This window comes from Cololabis saira, chromosome 13 (genome assembly GCF_033807715.1).
Source record: "Cololabis saira isolate AMF1-May2022 chromosome 13, fColSai1.1, whole genome shotgun sequence".
NCBI classification, from domain to species: domain Eukaryota; kingdom Metazoa; phylum Chordata; class Actinopteri; order Beloniformes; family Belonidae; genus Cololabis; species Cololabis saira.
In genome coordinates, this window is record NC_084599.1 from 34,762,750 (window position 1) to 34,788,429 (window position 25,680).

Consider the following 25,680-nt stretch of genomic DNA (forward strand, 5'->3'; position numbering starts at 1 on the left):
TTACACTTACAGTATCTTTAACAAATAACTCTCAACAGGTTAAGTGCTGTATGTAGTTTGTAGAGCTGCACTTACATATTTCATTCATTTAACATTTTCTGAAAACAACTGAGGTCCAGCTGCAATTGTTGTTTTTTTGAGGAAATAAAAGTATAAATATTGTGATTTCAGCTTGTCAGGTGTGAATATTTTCTGGTTTCTTGAGTCCTCCAACAGTAAACTGAATTTCTCTCACTTAAGACACAAATGTAATGTGCTTTTGTTAAACAATATTTTTGTTGTTAAAATGTTTTGATTCATGTCCCTATATTGTATGTCCTAATATGTCAGGAGGATCTTTCAGGTTCTGTTTTTAATAAAACTGAAAACAAAAATGAAGTCTGTTGTACTGTTTTCCCCCTAGCTTTATACAGAGGGGCAGAGCTGAATCTTCTTTGTACCAAATTCATCTACAAATGTTTGTGTGAAGTATGTGTGAAAAGTTCTGGAGGTGTTTCATGTGTGTATCTGAAGTCTTTGTCAAATGAAATTTGGAACTCCAGGTGCTCAGTTGGTTTCCAGATAAGCAGCTTGCAGCTCTGCAGCCCCAGGAACATCACTGCCAGCTGGACCTGAAAGAATAAATATAAAAGATGGCTTACAGTTTGTCTTAATGAAGGTTCACAAGTAGCCTACCTGTCACATTAGTTCATAGATCATAAGCAGTACTCGAGTTGTAAAAAAATAAATCAGGGGGGATGGTGGATTTGATCATATGGGGACAGATAATTTGTGCTGATTACAAATAATATAATATATTACAAATAATAGCAGTGACCAAAACAGCTGCAGAAATACTGCAGGAATGACATAGCAGCAGTTAAATGCAGCCTTCTGTAAGCTTTAAATATCCACTGGGCTTACATCAAATACATCAAAACACAACAATAAAAACCACTTTTCTGAATTTATCAATATGACTCTGTCCTTCACAGGATAAGTAACATGGATCACTGCAAAAACTCTAAATATTAACAAGAATATTTGTCCTATTTCTAGTTAAAATGTCTCATTTTAGTAAAACAATCTCATTACACTTAAAACAAGACTCATCACTGGAAAAAACAATTTTCACCTGTTTCAAGTAGATTTTCACTTAAAATAAGTAGAAAAATCTGCAAGTGGAACAAGATTTTTTTGCTTGTAATAAGAAGATAAATCTTGTCCCACTGGCAGATTTTCCTACTTATTTCAGGTGAAAATTGACTTGAAACAGGTGAAAATTGTCAAATAAGTTATTTTTCTGGTGATGACTCTAAATGTTGAAATAGCAGTAAAACCACATTCATTAATGAAATGACATAAGGGATGGAAAGGGGGGGTGATTTGGACCGTTTTTATTTCTCATCTCGAGTACTGATAAGTAACAATATTTACCCACCTGGAGGAGTATCCACTTTGCCCATTGGGAAGAATTAGATACTTCTCATCTTCTAAGCATTTCTTCACTTCTTCAGGTCGTCCTCCCATCCCTCAACAGCAGGAGGCAGAGGTAAGATGATATTGTCCCGTTTGAGCTGTGACAGGTGGTGTTTCCACATGTTTTATATCCCCAACGCTCGGAGAAAGAGGGTTAACGCGTTCACTCAGCATGTAAACAAACGCGGTTCTGGCAGCACCGGAAGGAGCTCCCACAATTCGCGCAAAGCCTCATGGGCCGTAGGAATAAGGTGGATATGCGGCGGCAGTAGCTCAGGTGGCAGAGCGGGTCGTCCAATGATCGGAAGGTCGGCGGTTCGAATCCCGCTCTGTCCCAGTTTGCTGTCGTAGTGTCCTTGGGCAAGACACCTTACCCACCTTGCCCCGTGTGAATGTGTATGAATGTGTATGAATGTTGGTGGTGGTCGGAGGGGCCGTTTGGCGCGATATGGCAGCCACGCTTCTGTCAGTCTGCCCCAGGGCAGCTGTGGCTACAAATGTAGCTTACCACCACCAGAGAGAATGTGTATGAATGAATAATGATCTCTGTAAAGCGCTCTGGGTGCCTTGAAGGGCGCTATATAAATCCAAGTCATTATTATTATTATTATATATATATACATACACACACATATACATATATATATATATATATATATATATATATATATATATATATATATAGTTGCCTATGAAGAAATGTGCCCTGCTTTCATGACAGCTACAAAAATCTGCAGGAGCAAAATGTAAGTGACGGTGAAACTAAATCACTTCAGAGGACATAATCATGACATCACTGATCACCCTCTACGCTTTCATGCAAGTCAACAGCCTGTCAGCAAGTCCTGTGACACCGAATTGGATTTTGATGTGTTTTTCTTAAAAGGTCTGCCTGAACTGTCAGATTTTCCTCTCTGGAGTCTCACTTACTGGAATATAAATTACATTTGTGCCTGGAAGTAACAGGTTTATGGCCACCCTTAACTGCTAGTCATTGCTTCAGTCATCCATCCATCCATTTTTCTATGTCCGTTTTATCCTTTGCAGGGTCACAGGGGTCTGCTGGAGCCTATCCCAGCTCATTACCGGCGAGAGGCAGAGGGACACCCTGGACGTGTCGCCAGTCCATCACAGGGCCACATATAGAGACGGACAACCATGCAAACTCGCACCCATGGGCAATTTAGACTCATCAATTAACCTCAGCCAGACAGGCGACCCAAATATGAAAGAGAGTGAAGGAAACCTTGTAAAACTACGACTAAGACGAAGATTTTCCGCTGTAACTTAAGTCTTGTTTGCACTATACAAAGTCTCCAAGGGTTGCTGCATCGCTCTTTATTTCCTAATCATTGCTTTATCACTTCCCATCGTTTCATTGTTTGCACTGAACACATAGCAGCGTCTCACAGCTATGTCAAAACACAGAGTTGAAAGCAACTCTCGGAGTCATCAGTCAGGCAGTGGTTCATGCGACAACCTGAAAAACGCACCTGCTTCTCCTGACTGCACTTCACAGGTGGTTTAATTTTATTCGTCACGAAGGGAGACGATGTCAGGCCTCAAGGCAAAGTGTGAGAAGATGTCCTGACACATGTCGTGTTTCACCTCGTACACAAACAACACTGTCACCGAAGGTGGCTCAGCAGAGCATGCTGCGTCTCTAATGGAGCAAAGATAACAAGCTCTCTGTCTGCCCGTCTCCTTCACTGACTGTCAGTGGGAAGCATGACTTTGGAGGGAAAAAAGAAAATCTGAATAGTTCATCATCTGGTGTCCACATCTCAGTCTACTAATCTTTGAGTTTCTGTGCACAACTTTTCATAACATACAAAAAAGAAAAGAAAAAAGGTAATAATGGTTTTGTTGACTACACAAAGCATTTTATACTCCAAGCCACATTCAACAACATAAACAATCACATGCACACATATATATATTTTCCTTGACAGCAAAAACCAATTACTGCATCAGGGGCAAACTAAGGTTTAATGTCTGGCTCCATGACTTTTTGACATGTTGGCCAGGGAAAGCGGGGATGAATCAACCGCCTCACATTCACTCAAACACCCTTTTTTGACTGACAGGCGGAAGAAATGACGGTTGCTGTCAATTATAACGTTAATTCAGACGAATAACTGCAGTGTTGGGAAAAGGTCAGCAAATTAATGTACAAATTCCTTCGTAAATAAGTACTAACTTTTAATTTCATGAGGTTGGCCCAGCCTGAAATTTTGCTGGCTGGTAAAAAGGAGGAAAGAACACAGTTACTGTGCTTTGTGTTCAAGAAGGGCTCAAATATGGGCTGAAGTGGTATAGCCATCTTATTCACAGCTCAGCAAGCAAAAATCATCTTTCATTTTTATGCCAGCTGAGTTGAAAGCCTACTTCAAATCTAGAGCATCAAAAATGTTAGCACCATCAGGCGCAGACGTTTCCTCCAGTCTGAAGGACAGTTTATCTGCAGGACGACACTGACCACCCATTAATGTCCTGTCCATGTGGATATTGTCCAAAGAAGTCAAAATTGTCCAAGAAGTTCTTAAACATACAGGACTGTCTCAGAAAATCATAATATTGTGATTTTCTGTAATGCAATTACAAAAGCTAAAATGTCATACATTCTGGATTCATTACAAATCAACTGAAATATTGCAAGCCTTTTATTATTTTAATATTGCTGATCATGGCTTACAGCTTAAGAAAACTCAAATATCCTATCTCAAAAAATTAGAATATTCTGGGACTCTTAATCTTAAACTGTAAGCCATAATCAGCAATATTAAAATAATAAAAGGCTTGCAATATTTCAGTTGATTTGTAATGAATCCAGAATGTATGACATTTTTGTTTTTTTTTTTTTTTTAAATTGCATTACAGAAAATAAAGAACTTTATCACAATATTCTAATTTTCTGAGACAGTCCTGTAGGTGCTGGTCCTCTAACTCTGTGATTGCCATCCCTGGTCCTCAAGGCCCACTGTCCTGCATGTTTTAGACGTCTCCTTGCATCAACACGCCTGATTTTAATTAACAATCATCATCAGCTTGAGCCTGTCACAGAGAGCTGTAAAACTCTTAATGACACAGTCCCTTGTTTCAGGGTGCATCGAAGCAGGGAAACATTTAAAACACGTAGGATTGTGTCCCCTCAAGGGCCAGAGTTGGGAAACTTCCTGCTGGGGAGAAGAATCTCTTTCTTTCAACAGCCGCACGCGAATACAAACATGAAAACTCAGTATTCATTATTGTGATCACTCAAATCTTATTTCTTCATCGTCATGAAAGCTAATACTCATGTTAGTTGGTCCTGCAGAACATTTCAGCGGTGCCACTTGCTGACCCCAATAAAGGAGTTTCTGTTGGCTGATTCAATTTATCACCATATTGGTCACACTTTCCCCTCTTATAAATGCTACTCAAAATTATGCACTTATGACCCTGATGTTTTATAAAACTACACACAAAAAAAACCTCAAGTAATACATGTCCAATATACATAATTGAAGAGGAGACCAAGCAATATATAATAGATAATGAAGTCCTAGTCCCAGCAGGACAGGGGGGGTCTACATGTGGTTATTACCAGTGCTGGTGTGAACTGAATAACAATCTCAGCCCATGTTGTGACCCGTCCAAATGACAGATGGCTTTCATACATTCAGTTAATGTGATTCTTGTTCGCTAGAATATACCTGGAAACATCCAGGTACGGTTCAGACAATTGCAAATATAAGAAGTCAAAACAGCTCCAAAATAAATAAAAATTCTGAAGCACTCTTAAATGAAAGTAGAAATATGCAGGATGCAAAAATCTGTATACACAGCAGCTGAAGAGCAGATGAGGAAGGTATATGGACAGATGGACCGCTGATGTCACCTTGACCTCCACAGTGAGACTAAAAACTGGAAATCCTACGAAAAATGAAGGCTGACAAACATCGGCTATGACGCATCACTGTAGTACATGAAGTCAGCACACAAAAAGTACAAAGTAATAAGATTAAAGCAGGAATCTCTGCATCATACCGTGTCCCATCTCCCCTGGCCACCATCCAGACTCTGCAGCAAGTATTACAGAGGATAAAGCAATATTTATTTTATTTACTTAGCTGCCAAGGGAACATGTGATTGCTGCTCCACATCTCAACATTACTGGTATTTTCAAATGTGCTTTACTAATGCATTAATCAAATCCAAAGATGGCAGATTTATTCATCTAATGATCTGAATTGTTGCTCAAATATTGAAGAACACTATCACTTTATTAAATACACAACCCAATTTAATCTGCAATAGTCTGAATCCTGACGAATCCAGAGCAAGATCACTTTTTACAGTTTTTACACTTTACGCTGATTCTCAGTTCTGTCCCTCCTGTTTCCAATCTGCCCTGATTGTCTGCACCTGTGTCTCGTTATCCCCTGTGTATATCTGGTCTTGTCATTCCCCTTCTCCCTGTCAGTCTGTACTGTTTCTACCTCCATGTTTCCTGCCAAGTTTTTGCTCCAGTTTTTTGAATCCCTGTTTTGTGGTTTTTGATCCTGCTAAGCAGCGCTTTGGTTTTTGGTTTCTTTAAAATGAACCTTTTTGCAACTCCTGCCTCCTGCTCCTGCGTTTGAGTCCTCAACAAACACCAACCGTGACAGTTTTGCACTGAAATTAATTTTGTATTTAATTATACACTACATCCATTCCAAATTAATAGGAGGAACATTATTCAAATAAAAACAATTGTTTAGTCCTGTTTTAATAACTATCATTTTGAACTGTAGGCCTACACGGTGGTTCTATACTAAAACATTGAAATATGTCATTTCTGACATGTTCGTATTGTCAGAACGGACGGGGCAAGTTGGCTTACCTTTTTCAGGTGAAACGTCATGTTTGATGTGGAACTGATATCCAGTGTTCGCATTCAACTTTTTTTCCATTATCTATTTTTATGAAATTCTGCCACACTGCAGACGTCTCTGACATTATAGTTCAACAAATCACCGGACTTTGTCCTTCTACTCATCAATCTATCCGTCTCTCGTCAGTGGGTTGGGCTAATCTAAAATAGCAAAAACAAGGGGGTGTCCAAAGATAGACTGTTACCTGTGGAAGAGAGGTGCTCTGACAACACCCCCCTTTAGAACTTGGTACTTTCCTCCTCGACCAATCAGAATTTTGGTCAAACCAGGCTGCATGGACTAATAAATCGACCAGTCGACTGGGAGATTACAGCCGTGTCATTATGTCCACATTTTGTAGAATTGCTGGTTTTTTTTCATGTTTTTTTCAACTAATTTACTAAATAATGTAATAGTTTTAACTTTGGGAAAAAATGATGACTGTATTATTAAGCATCTCTTGTGTGAGAATTGATCAGAGGTGGGTAGAGTAGCCAAAAATTGTACTTAAGTAAAAGTACTGTTACTTCAGAATAATATGACTCAAGTAGAAGTAAAAAGTAGTCATCCGAATAATTACTTGAGTAAAAGTAAAAAAGTACTTGGTGAAAAAACTACTCAAGTACTGAGTAACTGTTGAGTAACGTCTGATTTATTTTTTTAACACAACCATTCAAACAGACAAAAGTACAAAATAATCATCTTCAGGCAAATTAAATCAATAAAATAATAAAATAAATTAAAATTAATAAAAAATTAAAAATAGCTTAAATTAAAATAATCTTAAAGTAAATTCAAGTACTTTAATAAATAATAAAAAAAATAAATTAAGCACAAGTAGCACAAAATTTCAAGCATTTGTACTTCTCTTTTTTAACCAGAACTAGAACAAGCCCATGAACTCATAGAAACTCTGTGTGAGTCTGTGTAAATGTGACAAAACATGCAAAAACAAGCATTTTTCCCAAAGAATCACCCAGTGATGTCATGAGATTGACGCGTACGCGGATAAAAGAGATAAAAGGAAAGTAACAGCTCAACGTAGCCTTATGTAGCGGAGTAAGAGTAACAGTTTCTTCTTCACAAATCTACTCAAGTAAAAGTGATAAATGTATTTGATTCAAAACTACTCTTAAAAGTACAACATTTCCCAAAAAGTACTCAAGTAAATGTAACGGAGTAAATGTAACTCGTTACTACCCACCTCTGGAATTGATTTTTGTTTTTTTTCTCTCAGTCCTTGAACCAATGGCTGAGAAGCCTCACAGCTGACTCCACAGAGCCACTCTCCCTCTCTCTGGCCACTTAATTTGCCTCAAGGGATTTCATCAGTGTCACACAGAAAATCATCCTCAAGGATTTCCTAATAAGAAATGCCTTTTTAGTTCTTCGTTTTTTTTCCTATTAGTTTTCTTTTTTCACCATCAAGTAATTTCATGCTCACACAACTTCTCTGCTCACACCAGTTGCTATCTTCCTCTTCTCGTGCCTCGACAATGTCGAAAAGCTTCCTGAACCTTCCCTCTTCCACTCATACTAAGCCTTAAGGATAATCAGCTAACTCTGATGCTCACATTTATAAAACAGAGAAAAGTAAGGTTGTGCAAAAATTAGAGATGCAGTCCTGAGATGTTCAACATGCACTCATCCTTGCCTTTTTTCTGAGTTACCTCCCATGAAGATCAGAAATACAGTCAGAGGCAAGACACAGTCCGTCGCAGGATACATGCCTGACTCAATCATTGATGAGATGAGGGGAATAATAATAATAATTTTCCTTTATTAGTCCCACAATGGGGAAATTATTGACTGCATTTAACCCATTGTTTCTCAATCCTGGTCCTCGTGGCACAGTGTCCTGCATGTTTTAGATGCTACTCTGCTTCAACACACCGTGATACAAGTACCTGTGTCATCAACAGAACTGTGCAGACCTTGGTGACAAGCTAATTAGGACCATTAATTAGAATCAGGTGTGTTGGTGCAGGGAAACATCTAAAACATGCAGGACAGGGGACCACAAGGACCAGGATTGAAAAACACGGATTTAACCCATCTCTATTCAAACTGAAGCAGTGTGCTGCCGTTCGTATACAGCGCCTGGGGAAGCAGTGAGGGTTGAGCGCCTCGCTCAGGGGCCCAAGGTGGTTGACCTTGGTTGCAATCCAGGGGCTTGAACCTGGGGTCCTCCAGACCCCAGTTCTGAGTAAATCTGAAGACTATAGATACAAACCTACTGTGATAGTAAACTTATCCCATTTTTACTATAAAATCTGCATATTCATCATCAAAATCACTCTCATACTACCACCGTCTTTGGGAAAAGAACAAGTAACTATTCCCTAGATGACAAAGTTGATCCGTTGGTCAGTAGACCCATGTTGTGGCACAAAATTAAATATCAACATGTATACGCCACTCTGAAGTATTGCACGGACATGTGTGATCCCCTGACGAAGAAACCTGGCAACTACAATGATGATCTTGAAAATGTTCCTTTGGTTTCATTATAAGTGCTTACTGAATGTTGATGCTGTTGAAATCTTTGTTGCCATTGTGAAACACCACGACAGCAAAAACATCAGGACATATATAAAACAATAGGTGGCAAACAACACACATAACTTTTAAAACTCCTTTGACGTCATTAGAAAAAAACAGGTTTTAGTGGATAATAGATAAATAGATAGATAGATGCTGTTGTAAAAAAAACATTTGTATAAGAGATTATAATTTATTCTTGTCCGTCATAGGAACTGTGTGCTCAAGGGCTAAATGAAACAATATTTTTGCCGTCTGCCAGATAAGGTTACATTTTTTGTTGGTGAATTGTTGTGATTTTAAAGAGTATTGAGGATTTAGCTTTAGTTCCCCAGAGAGGTTGAATGATGACAAGGGGAAGCTTTAATGATGTTCTTGAGTACACTTCAGCCTATTGAGTCACATTTGCTTGTTCTTGTACCCAAAAAGCCAATTATGTAGAAAAAAAAAAAACTAGTGATTAACGTAGGTGCTTGTGCATCAACCTGCAGTAGGATGGCTGTCTGGTGGCGGCTCCTTCTCTTTGTGCAGGTTTAAATCACTTTTACACTTATTTTGCTTTGTCAACACACCGTGGACAGTTAGCACAATGGACATTTGTATTTACAGCCACGGCTCCTGTTCAGTCAACACGCACATATTAGAGAGTTGGCAGTGCTACTAAACTGGCAAAGAGCAGAAGCGACTCTCTGCATGTATGCACCCACACACACATATACACACACACACACACACACACACACACACACACACACACACACACCGTGCCCTGCCCTGCTGCACAAAGGTTACATCAAGGTATGATCTCTGTTTAAGCAGTTAATGCATCCAAAACCGCTGAACTTTCAGTAGTATCTTGTGTTTTATGTAAATTATCAAATTGCTGTGCAGACACGTTAAATTAAAATGTTCAACATCATTAATATTGTAGCACTTTCTATGTGTGCATAAAATTTGCATGCCTATTTGAGGATTTAGAGCAGCTCAAAGCGCCAGAAACAGAAAGTCGAATTGTTGCCTTAATCCAACTGATATTGAATTTTTAACAGCCATGTTTACACATTAGCCGGCCTGTAGTTGAACCGAACTGAAGCTCTTGAGATTGAGCTTTTAGTTCCAGATAATGTGTCATAATCCGAGTTATTCCGGCATGTATACCAACCCACACTTAGCCGAACTACCGACCGCCCCAGGACTCCCCCTTCTGGAAGTGACGACACCGTGAAACCCAAAAGTGTGTGGCACCACCTAGAATCACGGAGTCGAACACACCTCACTCAATAATCGATTGTCTTCTTGTGCATGTATAGTCAGATTTCCCTGAAGTATTACTTACTGTTTCACATGACGTTACCTCAACAGCTGGGAGAGAGTATCATCAACTGTCAACAAACCAACTCATGGGGGTATGTAAAGACCTATAATTAAAAAAATGTGCATCTGACATGCAAAGGTTATGTTGTACAAACCCCACCAGGTCTGATCTGATTAGAAAATTAGGAGATTTGGTCTTTTGGCAGTTGTAGTTCCAATATAATCTGAATTTAAAGAGGCATACATTCACACTGTTATATGGAATATAGTTTAAAAGCATTGCATTTCATTTCTTGTATCTTCACTAAACTGTTGAGGGGAACTTTAATGTCTGACTTGTCGTGTGATTACTGCATTATGTGTCATTATTGTGAGCAATTCAACGTCTATCCCTAGATCATATCTGTTTAAGCATGAATACAAATGCACACACTGCTTGCCGTGTTAATTATACTCATTTATCTCGCTCATCAGACACCAGGCCCTGGCAGACACTCTTGTCATTCAAGAAGAGGGCATCATTCTTTTTTCCCCTCACATTACATTAATAACCATGATTGTTCACGTTGCTGTTTAATATTCAGTCAAAGGATGACAGTCAGAGCAGCAAGCATGCAGTAAAAACAACAGACTGGATACTATAAATGAATTAGCATCACATTATGACCAACAAAAGAAACTAATCGTATAGAGGCACAAATTAGACCTTTTGACTGCAGTAAAGCAGGTATCCGAGAGCCAAGGTCTTTAAAACATTTACAATCGTCTGTTGTTTCTTTTGCTTTTGAAAATGGTTCGTGCAGCGGCTGTAAAGTGTGCCGTGACCTGTTTCAGACAGCCAGTCAAGCCAAAGTCCCTGAAAAATGTTTTCATTTGAGGGTGTAATCATCTCAAGCTTGCCTCAGAGAGCCACATCATAAGTGGGCCATCATCGTTGGAGGGTGATGAGGCCCCCTGCAGACCCCTGCGGGGACACGACGCCGCCCTGCGGACGGCTCCTGAACTCCCCCTCAGCTCATTGACATGCAATTCCAGTTGCTAAGGACCCCTGCCCCTGCAGACCCCCTGCGGGGACACGACGCCGCCCTGCGGACGGCTCCTGAACTCCCCCTCAGCTCATTGACATGCAATTCCAGTTGCTAAGGACCCCTGCCGGTACGACACCTTGCCGGCAACGCATTGTCTCCCTGCTGGGACAGGCACCAGCTTCCAGCCCCCCGCAAGGCCACGCCTCTGACTTGTTTAATTCTGTTGTTTGTTCTTGTATATAAAAAAGCTTGTTACGAACCATTTCGATGTCAGCCCACCGAACCAGACACTGTCTGTATCTGTCTGCTGAACGCCGGCTAGAATAAAATCTCTCATACCACAGCGGACTCTTGAACTGGACTTTGTAATATTCCTCAACATTTGGTGCAGGTGACCCGGATTGACAATAAACCTTCGACGGAAACTCCTTTTCCAGACCAACGACACAACCAGCGACTCTATCTAAATTTTCAAAGGTAAGGGATCCATTTAAATCCCAAATTATTGTTTCTGGGCTGTTGTCGAAAGTCTGTGAACTGGAGTGCCAGAGAAAGTTGACGTTATCCTTAAATTTAGGTAAGTCCGCTGTGTGGTTGTGAAGGTTATATTTTTTATTATTATTTTGTGTTATTGGGAAGGTTATTGTAGAGATGTTTTAGGAATGCTGACAATTTCATAACACTTGAATTTGATTGTGTTGTGAGAATGTTCTGCTTCTCCTGCCTTAAGAATCTGACTCGCTCTTCTAAAAAAAGGTTTAATATCTCGGGTAACATTAAAGAGAGAAATGGCCAAGAGCGCCATGGTTGGTCTGGTACCAATAAAAAGATAGTCCAGGGGGACTATTCTTATGCATATGCAGGACGTGGGGTCCGTAAGTGTTGGAACATTGATATATTTGTGAGAAATAGACATACTGTATGTAGAGAAACTGCCCTTTTATTTTATAAGTGGGGATGACACGCTCTCCCCAAAATGGAGTATATTTCATTTCTGCAAGAATCGACTCGCTCTTCTTTGCATCAACAGGAATGATTTATATGCTCAGGTAGACTGATAGTTGGAAAGTTTTTGGGAAGTTTTTCAGTTCTTTAAATACATGTATGGTAATCACGGTACCAATAGTTTTATTTGTTAGTTTTGTTTGTTACTTAGTTAGTATTAAATATTGTTAAAATAACTAAAAAGCACTTCAAACTCCCTCAGATTTGTGGAGGGATGAAGGTAGACGCCGTAATGCAGAATCTCAAATAGCTTCGCTTACTGATCAAAATAAAAAGCTGATGGCTAGAAGGATTTAAAAACACAACGCAGACGAAAAAGAAATTAGAGAACCAGTTAAATGATAAAATCAAAACTTTTATCCGGTGAAACTGATTAAAGAATCAAATGACGATGACACTTCTGATGACGACTGGATTTTACAAAAATCCAAGATCTGTTGCCTACAAAATTTGGAGCCAAATAATGGTAAGAGATTTTAAATTAATAAACAAAATGGCTAGAGGAAACAGCGGTTAAACTAACTTTGCCACATGATTTGAAAAGTAAAGTACTTGATGCGCAAAGTACTTGATGCTTGTAGAATTCCCTTTTAATCCCACAGCTGTTGCCAAAATCACACCAGAGCAAGCTCAGACCTTTTTTTCACAGTATTTATTGCCTTAACAGTTCAAAGGGAAAATTGATAATCCCAGGGAACTTTATGCTAAAACAATTTTGACAGCAAAAGAGAATTGTGGTCTGTCACGAGATCAGATTGATGGATTCCCTCCAGGGTACATGCAAGATATATATTTGCTAATTGCCCTCCACAAAGGGTAGGCCTGGATAACGCAAAAAAAAAAGAATCTGAAATGTATGAAAATACTAATGTCTTTTTCAAAAGTGTTTCCTACACAGGTTGAGCGCTGAGAGGAGGCGCAGAGGAAACAGCCAATGATCGGCTCCCATTGGGGTGAGCCAAATCAGAACATCCCAATTTACATAATCTTATCCTGCCTATGGTAAAATTCATCATGTAAGTGCATGGAAATCTGTCTGTGGCCTACTATAACGTCTCTGAATGCATGTATAACTAATCTCTAACTAGAGGTGTCAAGTAACGAAGTACAAATACCTCATTACCTTACTTAAGTAGAACTTTTGGTTGTGTATGCTTCACTGGAGTAATTATTTTTCAGACGGTTTTTACTTTTACTCCTTACATTTTCACGCAATTATCTTTACTTTTTACTCCTTACGTTTTAAAAAAACAGCCTTACTCTATTTCATTTCGGCCTTTAAAAAACTATCCAGTTAAATTGTGCCATCCGGATAGAGTGAATTTGGTTGTGGTTGGATGAGAAGTATAAACATATTTGGTTTGTACGTGTCTGCTCTCTGAAACACATGTTAATGCTCAATAGTACACATATATGGTTCTTTAATATATTTGCATTATACTAAGATGCATTCATTTTCAATGGCTTTTAGCCTTAATGGTTTTTCCCCGCTTATATTACTTTTGGTCAATCTACGCCCCTACCCTCACCTATGGTCATGAACTTTGGGTAGTGACCGAAAGGACAAGATCGCGGATACAAGCGGCCGAGATGAGTTTCCTCCGCAGGGTGGCTGGACGCTCCCTTAGAGATAGGGTGAGGAGTTCGGTCACCCGGGAGGAGCTCGGAGTCGAGCCGCTACTCCTCCACATTGAGAGGAGTCAGCTGAGGTGGCTTGGGCATCTGTACCGGATGCCTCCTGGACGCCTCCCTAGGGAGGTGTTCCAGGCATGTCCCACCGGGAGGAGACCCCGGGGAAGACCCAGGACACGCTGGAGAGACTATGTCTCTCGGCTGGCCTGGGAACGCCTCGGACTCCCCCCGGAAGAGCTGGAGGAGGTGTCTGGGGTGAGGGAAGTCTGGGCATCCCTGCTGAGGCTGCTGCCCCCGCGACCCGGGAACGGATAAGCGGGAGAAGATGACTGACATGACATGACTGACTATATTACTTTTACTTTTATACTTTAAGTACTTTTGAAACCAGTACTTTATACTTTTACTAGAAAAAAAAAATTTATATATAATACATTTTGAGTTGATACTTCAACTTCTACAGGAGTATTTTTGAACTCTAATATCTATACTTCTACCTGAGTAATGAATGTGAATACTTTTGACACCTCTGTCTTTAACACTCGTCCTGACCTTTCCTGTTTTCCTCACTGACGGCTCTGCTTATAAAGATGGAATACCATACGCAGGTTATACAATTTGTGATAATTCTTAATTGTTGAAAGCGCCCCCCTCTCCAGCTCCACCCAAGTAGATGAAACTATATACTGATCAAAAGGTAAAACTGTTACAATCTATACAGATTCCAGATATGCTTTTGGTTGTGTATATTGTATTTTATAGATTTTATATATTGTGGGCGAACCGAGCATTTATCTCATCCTCGGAGATAAATGTGGTTAATTGATTGGTGAACTGTTACAAGCCTGTCAACTACCTTCATCTATTGCTTTGTTAAATGTGAAGCCCACACCCAGTCCAACCCTGTTTTCACTAGGCAATGCTTCAGCTGACCATGCAGCAAAAGAAACTGCCAAATTTGGCTTACCTGTCTATGTAAAACTTTGCCCTTCTATACCCACTAACGACCTGGTTTCTCCTAATGATGTAGCTCTCCTACAAGAAGACTACTGAGGTGAAGGAAAAACGGATTGTAGCATTCCCATGGTTGTAAAAATGTAAATAATTTGTGGGTCGGCAACGACGGCCGCGTTGTTGCACCCACATCCTTGTACCCGTGATAGCTGATGAGCAAAAGGGGGAATGTGTCAGATAGTGTTGAAAGACTGATAAGCTCCAAGATTTGCATCCTATAAAAATATTGCAAACATTATCAACACTTCCCCCCACCGTGATTTTTTTTGAAGCTCTGCAAATAGACATTATGTGAGGGATATGAAATTATTCTTGTATGAAAATGTTCATGTATGAAAATGTTTTTGTATGTGCAGAGAATTTTAAACTGGACTTAAATGGACAATGTTGACACCTGTTAACACCCATTAGGAAGCACAAAACTCACGCTTCATGAAAGGATTATGGGTAGACCTATGACCATACCAAGCAATTCAGTTCTGTATATATGAAGAAGATGGACTTCCATGCCATGGATGAATCCATGATATCATTCTGTTGTACTCTAAACTTTTGCTGTCCAGTCAATCCACAGACAAGTAAAAGCTGTCCAGTCTCCTCCTAGTGACAAACCGTGCCATAACCTCCAACCCGGCAACTGGGTCTGTGTCAGGGAGTTCCGACGGAAAAACGCCCTGAAACCTCGCTGGTCTAAACCTCAACACGTCCTGCTCACCACCAACACCGCCGTCAAGTGTGAGGGGCGTCTAACCTGGTTCCACGCATCCCACTGCAAGAACACAACTCCTCGACCATGCAGCGGAAACCAGCCGATTCCTTCTTCTTCCTGCCCGGAAGTAGCTGAGCTCCAGCACCTGGGACCTCAGCAGGGGAGCAGGGGAGCAGGGGAGCAGGGGAGCAAAGGAGCAGCACAGGCCAAACTGTGACTCCACATGCTCTCCTTCTGAAGAACCGCTTGTTAAGCCTAAAACCAGCCAAAATCCACTATTATAGCTACCTTGCTACAATGGTTAATCGCTGTTCCATACCTCTACCAAAGGATGTTTACTGGATTTGTGGCGTGAAGGCTTGTGAATATCTTCCAAACGGTTGGTCTGGAATATGTGGTCTGGGCCATGCGGTACCAGCCATGAGAATCGTTCACATTGTTAGAAGAGAATTGTACACACACACACAAACACCATGGACAAGATTTTTTGGTGCCCTCGTTCCAAATTACGGAGTCGTGGCAGCTTTGGAACAGATAACAGATTTATCCCATGCAGTTGAAGATTAGCCAACACCACTGCAAAAGACATGCCTATGCTCTCACAAGAAATGACTGCTTTAGGGATGATGGATTTATTAGCTTCTCAAGGGGGAACTTGTGCTGTCATTAAAACTGAATGTTGTACATTTATACCCGCAATGCCACAGTCCAAGAAATAACGCATCACTTGAAAGATATTGCTAACACATTACATACACCTGTCACGACTAGTTTGTTTGGTTGGTTTAGAGAACAGTTAGGACACGTTGGTTACTTGATATTTGAATTTGCTTTATTGGGGCTTGTACTCCTAATTGTTATTTGGCTTCTGATTACATGTCTAAGGTTCACTTGCAAAATATGTATGGCTCAAACTACTACTAAAATCATGTACTCCACTGTAATTCCACCTCTACCGCCAGTGGAGGAGGAAAATTCAGACTTTCTGTTCAAAATTGAGATTGACTGTACTTAAAAAAAAAAAAAAAAAATTGTGAATTGATGAGGCCCCCTGCAGACCCCTGCGGGGACACGACGCCGCCCTGCGGACGGCTCCTGAACTCCCCCTCAGCTCATTGACATGCAATTCCAGTTGCTAAGGACCCCTGCCCCTGCAGACCCCCTGCGGGGACACGACGCCGCCCTGCGGACGGCTCCTGAACTCCCCCTCAGCTCATTGACATGCAATTCCAGTTGCTAAGGACCCCTGCCGGTACGACACCTTGCCGGCAACGCATTGTCTCCCTGCTGGGACAGGCACCAGCTTCCAGCCCCCCGCAAGGCCACGCCTCTGACTTGTTTAATTCTGTTGTTTGTTCTTGTATATAAAAAAGCTTGTTACGAACCATTTCGATGTCAGCCCACCGAACCAGACACTGTCTGTATCTGTCTGCTGAACGCCGGCTAGAATAAAATCTCTCATACCACAGCGGACTCTTGAACTGGACTTTGTAATATTCCTCAACAAGGGCATAAAGGTTCATCACAAGCTGAGAGACTGACAGGTAGAGCCTGTGGAGAAATTATACCCTCAGCTGTTGTTCTGAGGTGAAGAATAGATCGGCAGGTTCAGAATAAAGCTGTACATCTGACAAAGCACAATCCAAAAACAACTGCACAAAATGCATATTTAGATGAAAATTGTGACACGGCTGACAGCAGAGGTTTAAAATGTCAACATGCTGATGTAGAACGGTTAAGGTGAGTGCTGCACCTATAACATTTCTCTCCAGTCTTTTTTTTGCCTTTTGCCTTTTGTGCTTCCAGTTGTGTCCAACGATAACACTGATTAAAGCCTCTTAACCAACAGCAGACCAGTGTCTCTGTTGGGCTCATCAGGTCATCCAGCCCTGGTGTTGCTTGACGTTCGTCTACTTCTCCTGGCTCTGCAAAAACAAGCGACTGATTCTAATCTTAGTCAGCTCTCTGCTTAAGAAAACGCCTTTTCTCTGTCTAGACCCCACATGCCAGCCTGTGTCTCCTCCTGCCTCTGCTCTATTTCACAGTTTCATCTTTGCAGAGGAAAATGCTACAATTTCAGCCAAATAAAACAAATGTTTCTTTATTTTGGGGAAGGAGTTTGATTTGTTGTTAATTTACACTTCAGCACCCACAGGCTATTATACCATTTTTTAACATGAATTATTGCTTATTCCTGTTCCATGTTAATATTACCGACCTGCCAAAACTTTGAACAACAGGGATAATGGATTGTTTGCTTGTGAGTCGTGGTTTTTCAAATATCGCTTTGTGAGAAGGATTTTTAACATATGCATTTCCCGTCTAGTCTGTCTGTATATGTGGCCCTGTAATAGACTGGCAATCTGTGCAGGGTTTACCCCTGCCTCTCGCCTGTGATGAGCTGGGATCGGCTCCAGCTGACCCCCGTGACCCTGCACAGGATAAAACCGACATAGAAAAAAGGATGGATGGATGGATGGATGGATTTCCCGTCTACAGAATCTGATGCAAGTATTTCACCAAATTGTAAGAAAAAAAAAACAGAACGGATATAGTGACGCTGATGGAAAACCGTATAAATGTTTAAAAGAAAAGCACAAAGAGACAAATAGGCTGGAGCCCGTCCTCGTTTCCATGTTAAATGCGGTGCAGACTTACCATAAAGAAACTAAGTTGGGGCTACGCAGAAATAAAAACAGAGAAGGAACATGTTACTTAAGCAGCACAGGGCCAGATGTGGCTTGTACGGAGGCGGTTCTGGACATGGCCAAGTTCAAAGATTTATTATTTGTCTCAGAGTAGTGGAAAAGCCATGTTCCTCTGTTTTAACAACAGCTGATAAATGCAGTTTATTGTAGGAAGTATCTTGACGTAGTGCTCTCCAATAAACTGGATTTTAATCATGATTAAAACGTTTGGCTTCCTGCGATTACAAAAACATTGCATACGCATTGACTCCACTTATCCACAGGTGGGTGATTATATACTGCTTTTTTGCATACCATTAAATTATTTATGTAACATCAAGTTCATGCTGGCGTTTGTGACTAAAAAATTTGACAATAATGTATGGAAATTGAGAAATTGTTAAAATAATGCCATGTTTCCCAGGTTTTTTCCCCTCATGATACACATAAGGGAAAAAGTTAACATTTACTAATCAAAATACTATAAAGAGTTCATGGTTTAAAAAACAAATCAAGTATTTAAAGTTATCAAATTCCAAACTAATGTACGTCAATCCTTAAAAGACTATTAAATAGGATATTAAAATAGGTCATTCAGGAAAGCCCGCTGTCTTCAAAGTAAAGATATAAACCATTGTTCTTATTTCTTGCTTATTTACGACTTATGTTTGATGCCATTTTTCTATCTCTCACATCTATTCATCCTTCTATTGTCAGTTCTATATTCAAGGCTTATAGTCAAATCAAACTGAGTGTTTAACTATTTATTATATGTCTTGCTGTATCCATCAAAGTAGACTGGACTTCTAAGCAAAATAGTCTGCTCGCCTTTTCGATGACATTTTCAAAGTGTATTTTGTATAAAGAGACCCAACACCAGCTCATAAAAGTAGATGTTTCCACAGTCTGGAGCATACAGGTGCATATTATACAAGGGGGCGCGTCTGGCTTTCAGAATTGACACACAACAGCACAATAACTTGAGGTGACCGAGCTGAGGTGTGTATGTTCCAGCCTGTGCTTTACCCTGGGCTTGTTTGCCATTTTTGGATGGTTCCAGCTCTGGCCATTATGCGTGGGTATTGGCACGGACCTCACGATACGATGCACATCACGATACTTGAGTCACGATACGATATTGCAATTTTGCAATATATTCCAATGTTATACAGTTTGCTGGAAACTGTAAAAGGCATTGCGCATCTTAAAACCTGAGTTGGACCTACATCAGAATATAGTAATAATTAATGGGAAAAACTGAGTCAAAAACAATGTAATTCAAATTATCCATGGCATTTTATTGTAACTATACAAGTTAAAGTTAGAGCATATTTGCATATGTTTTTCATATTATTTACATAATATGAAATTAATATTAACAATATTATTTAATTCCATGTAGACAATAAAGTAATACTGGATTTGCAGCCCATCTAAAACATGATTTATGATATGAAAAAAAAGTTTTTAAATCAGTATTCAAATTTTGAATATCAGTATTGCATCGGCCAGAAAAGTATAGCTATATATTGCTATATTATCAATATTTTTGCCCACCCCTACTGAAAACGATCCTTCATAAATCATATGTGTGACATCACAGAGGGTTTGTCCAGATCTTCATATACAGTCTACAGCGCAAACTCCAATGCCAAAGAGGAAAGACTTCAGCAACTATGATCCCTTCAGTTTCAAAACTGATATTATATAACCTGATTTCCAAAACAATGCAGAGTCCATCATTCAACAGTGATAACGACTGTTTAAAAAGGAAAAGAAATACAAGGTTGATCATTTGTTGATCTTCTAAGAAGTGTATGTCCTTGCAAGTTCGATAAAAGTTCAAATCATGCAATACTCAAAGAAGTTGCAAAAACCAAAGACTTCTATCTCAGGCACTAAAAGTCTTGCAATGTTAAATGTTAAACTACATGAAAGTCCTATTTAGAAAAAAAACTGTACTACCATGCCTGGCAGTGTTACTGAAAGAGTTTCAACTCAACCACAATTATTTTGGAGCAATTTCCTTTACACAGATGAGACTAAATTTAAGATGTTTGCCAATAATACACAGATCCACATTAGACGAAAAGCAAAAAGAGCAAATGTCAGCACAAACACCTCATGCTAAGTACCAAGTATATTATTGTAGAACCAGCAAGAGAAATCATATTTCTCCATTTTTAGCTTGTCTTAATTGGCTCCCTATGAAATACAAAATGTGATTAAAATTCTTCTCACATATGAAGCTCTTAATGACCAAGTTCCATCGTATATTGAAGGAGTTCATAACTCCATATTTTCCAAGTAGAGCTATTCGCTCTCAGAGAGCTTGTGGTTCCCAGAGTTCATAAAAGTGGAATGAGAGTTCAGTTATCAGGTTATCAGGATCACGCTAGTCTGTTAACAACCCAGCCATTTAATGGGGTATGCTGGAGCAGGAATACGTCTAAAATATGCAAGACAGGGGCCCTCAGGAAACGGAATTAGGGAATGCCTACGCTTTAATCACGTCCTGTTTTATCATGGCGAAACAATAAAAAATCTTTGATTGTTCAAATACTGCAAATGTGGACCATTTGACTGTTTTCATATTCAGCTGCAAAGAGTGGTAGATTTTCAAAAGCTTTCAAACTACCTTTAAAAACCACTACTGTCATCAATGCCCAGGGTCATGAAGACAGGGCCTACCGTATAATTAAGATTGGGAGGGTTAAAAAGCCCTTGAGTAACATGAGCAGTGCTTTTTGGCATTAAAACGTTGAAATAATTTGGAATAAATACTCTGGGTTAAAACATTTCTTACAAAAAGGGACCCCAGGAGATATAATATGATTTTTCAAGACGATTCATGTCGTCTGTGTTAAGTAAAAGATTAATCACGACCTTGAGAAACTAGCCGAAAGTGTAATGATGTACTCAGAACTAATCAAGCAGCTCCTCGGAGGTTACCGTATGTGAAGCCTATGGCTTAAATCCAGCTGAAGCCTTTCCCCCATTAGTCCTGCCTGTTCACTGTCTCTTACTCCATTTACTGAATAAAATACAAACCTATGGCAATGGATTCACTCTGTCTAGTGAAAGATGAGGGGGAAAATCATATAGATGCAGCTGAATTCCCAGGTTTAACATCATTATTCTACTCATTACACTCATGATGTTGAGTGAATCTATCGTATATTATTGTAAGCAAGCTGTCTGGCTGACATGAATGAAAAATGCAGAGTACAGAGCTAATGTTCAGAAGGTTAAATGTGCAATGCAAAGTCCACGGTGTGACCCACATCAAACACCTTTAGTCAGAGTGGGAGTATTATAAAGTGCTTAATTAAAATCTCAAAGTGGGTCAGTGCAACTGATTTCAGCTGCATAATGATGCCAATTTAATATTTGTAAGTGTTACAAATCACTATGAATGGAGTTGGAGACGTGTGCTCAAATGCTTCGGGACTGAATGTATCCGTAGTTCTCCACTAACAGCACATGGATCAATACATTTCCACATTTAAACATTGTGTGTAAGCCAACAGATCGATAGAGTCTGAATTTTGGATACTAAGAGCTCTACATAATTCACCTATAGTGCATCCAGCGAGGACCAGAGAAACAGGCGACAGGCTTATGTATGACTGAAGTGTGAGGAGCTGAGGGTCTAAAGGTGAAAGATCAGGTGGCCTGAAGAAAGGTCAGAGGAAAAAAAAAGTGTCCACATGAGATGTGTGTTATATAGTGTGGAGAAAGAAGTGCACCTACAATCCAATCAGGAAATGAATAATGATGTTATAAAGTTGGTCTGGTTCTTTGTAGCTGTCCATCCTCCTCTCAAACCTGGCAGGGCTTACTATTGTACAACAACCTCCATTTGCACGCTTTTCTGCCCAAAAGTAACCAAAAACCGCATTGACATTTACAATAACATGCTACAGAGGCAACCAGCAAACCCCTGAAATGACAATAAGTAATAGTAGCCAGCTTTTCAATTACATACAAATGAAGAGAGAAAGTCATGTTTGGCTGTTCTCCTGTTTTTATCTAAAAGGGTATATAGAGGACAAGTTCAAGTGTGATATCAAAGCAGGTGGAAACAACGCCCCTGAAAAAAAAAAACAATAAATGAAAAGCAAAAACATATTTTATGAGTATATGAGTTGAGATGTGACAGGAATACCTGGAGTCTCCTCCGCAGATCTCACACGTGGGGACAAAGGGAACCCCGACGCGTGTTGCGCCTTGTTGTCGGATCAGGGCTCGGCTGTCACGGCATCCAAACAACATCAAGAAAAAGCACAAAAAAAAGATGATTGTATTCCGTATCAGCGTCTTCTGACGAGATGTGTGTTTCCTCCACAGCCGAACCCCCTCTCCCAGCAGGGCAATCCGCACTTTTCTCTCGGGCTTGTCTCTTATTATTTCTGATATTTTTTCTTTTTTTTTTTTTTTCTACATCATCAAAGGCTTCTTGCTTATCCACTTTTGAAGGAATTCAGACAGAAGTAGCGCCCCAACAACAGCCGTCCCAGCAGCATCCCGTCTCCCCGCAGCCGCGTCCCTCCCGCACCACCGAGGTTCTCCGGGATCTGAAGCCGCGCTGCTGCTTCAGCGGCTCACATCCATCTGCCTTAGAGGCTGATTTATGGTTCTGCGTTAGATCAACGCAGAGCCTACGGCGTAGGGGACGCGTACTTTGCGCGTCGCCGCGTACTCTACGGCGTAGGCTCTGCGTCGATTTAACGCAGAACCAGAATTCAGTCTTGAGAGCCGGAGCTCCCCTCCGACCGGCTCTCCCGCTGCCTCCTCCTCCTGCCCTCCCTCTCTCCCTCTCTCTCTCTCTCTCTCTCTCTCTCTCTCTCTCATTTCAATTCAATTCAAATTGGCTTTATTGGCATGAATGGTAACCATTGTTGCCGAAAGCATACATAGGCTATACATACAATAACAATACAATTAATACATTAAATATTAATACAATTACAATAAATATTTAACATTAAATAACTAACACATGCATACAATATATATGCATGTGTTAGTTATTTAATGTTATGTAATGTTTCCCTCTCTCTCTCCCTCTCTGTCTCTGTCTCTCTCCCTCAATTCAATTCAATTCAAATTGGCTTTATTGGCATGAATGGTAACCATTGTTGCCGAAAGCATACATACAATAAATCACGACACAAGATTATTATGTAGATCAAGAAAGACTAGTCGTTGTATAAACTACTTAATTTTATGTAAATAATACATTTTGCAAGTACAGTCCACTTAACTGTGTTAAGTTTACTTTTTTTATCAAAATTAAGTTGAGTTTAAAAAGAAAAAAAAGGAAAAAAGAAAAAATGAAGTTGACTACCGGTACTTGCAAATGAATTTTGTACATACTAAAAATTGAGTAGTTTATACAAAGACTAGTCTTTCTTGATCTACATAAAAATCTCATGCGAAAAAGTCACCTTCATTTTTTAAAAGTAGATCAAGCAAGATATTTTTTACTGTGGTGTTCTACTTAAACACATAAGGCATGTTTCATCTAAACGTTGGTTGGTACAGATTACTTTTGTAATACTGTATTTGAACGTTTTGACGGTATAGAAACGTAATTCTTGCCATTTTAAGAATGAGATGTGTACCTGCTGTACTCTATTGCCCTTACTTTTTAACAACTTGTGCTTTTTATTATTTTACCTCTTTTCTTATCATTTTATTTCATTTTATTTGTTATTTATTGTTTAATTGTGTCTTGCCACTTTTAATGTTGATGTAAAGCACTTTGAATTACTTGTGTTGAATTGTGCTATACAAATAAACTTGCCTTGCCTTGCCTAAATGGACAGCTTCACCACTCGTGCTTGCATACTCCACTGTGGTGATCACAGTCTGTAACATCACATCACATCATCTGAGCTGCAGTTGAGGACTGAAACACAGGCTGAGGAACAGCTGCTCCTTCAAAGTCTGACACAGGCCATATGGAGACCGAGATTAAACAAAGATTAAGATTGCAAAAGCAGAAAACCACTGACAGTTTGCTGCATCTTATTTCTACCCATATGTACTTATTGGTGGAGCTGTGGAGCATTGGTTATGTGAGGAAATAATACACATTGATCATTAATGTGCAAGTGACAAAGCTCTTGTTACAAGTAAATTGCAAGTTTTTGAACTGTTTACTGCCAAAGATGAAAAGTTGGGCGGCGCACAGACGACAAAGCAAAGGAAGACGTTGTCATGAGGCAGGTAAGACATCATGTCTTAGACATGGACAAAAAAACTAGAAAACCTACAAAACCAATATGTTTATTCAGAGCGCAGTAATTTATTCAACTAAACTGTATGACCTGTGTTAACTTTTTAAATATATGAGCTCTATAGAAGTGAAGATATGTTTTACTGTAAAATAACGCTTTAAGACCAAACCAAGATTATTTTTCCTCTTCCCGAAACATACACCTTTTATTCCTGAATCTAACCACACGGGTTTACGTCCAAAACCCAATCAGAAACCATAACAAAATAGATGTGATGTGTGATAAAGCAGCTACTGATACGGGAAGAAAAAAGCAAGGAAGTGACAAAAGCAAAACAGCTTTTTCAACATAGTCTCAAAATCAAGTCTCCTGTTTTTCAAGGGTTTCCCAGTTGACCTGTTTCACTTCATAATGGTGTTTCTCTTTTCAAAGTGATGGAAGGAAAAAGAACTAACTACATGGTCAGTTTAGGCATTAAAGACCTAAACTAAAGCTCTGAAGCAGGTTCTGAGAACGAAGGGCAGTTTCAGATAAAATACATTTTCCAACACAACTAGATGGAAAGTTTTAGTGCATCAAGCCTTGTCTGGTAATAATTAATGAGATGGGATATATCTATTACCGGTACAGCCGGAAGATGCAGTAATTCAGGATGCTCCTGAAAGTTGTATTTAATGTTTTGAACGATTGATCTATAAGGTCGTGTCAAGTATAAAACATGGATAGAACTTTTAAATCATGCCAGTGAAGAAGTATCGTATACCTGCGTTTAGTTTGATCACCAACAGCGATAGATGAAGCCACCCGGAAGTAAGCTAACTAGAGTCTGGCTCCAAAAGTGAGCCAATCTCCACTGACCCCCATGTTAAAATGAAAAACTGCAGCACCCATTTACAGCCTGGTTCAAGAAGAGTTTGGTCTGATAGCAAGATTTCACATCAATCACAAATGGGGTATTTATAACACGGGATGTAGACTTTCAGGCTCAGCCATTGGCCGGCCATCATCACTTCCTCATTAGTAATTTTCATGCTACAAAGCTTAGCCAAAGCATCAGCGGTTTGATCCCAGGGCATTAACGCACCACCGGTGGCAGCTCAGCTTTTATTTGAGGAACTTTTTTATTTTTTTTATGCTTTGACATGAGCGTCA

The 25,680-nt window shown here is 39.8% G+C and overlaps 1 protein-coding gene across 2 annotated transcripts in view; it reads right to left on the minus strand.

Annotated features, from left to right (window-relative positions):
* Positions 1-22,517, minus strand: part of pde4ba (phosphodiesterase 4B, cAMP-specific a) — a 234,395-nt gene extending 211,878 nt beyond the window's left edge. Inside the window, exon 1 of one of the 2 annotated variants that reach the window (XM_061738743.1) lies at positions 22,452-22,517. The gene's annotated coding sequence lies outside the window, so the exon portion shown is untranslated. The remainder of the gene's footprint in view (positions 1-22,451) is intronic. The other variant, XM_061738744.1, reaches the window with a different exon arrangement.
* Positions 22,518-25,680: the final 3,163 nt, after the last annotated feature.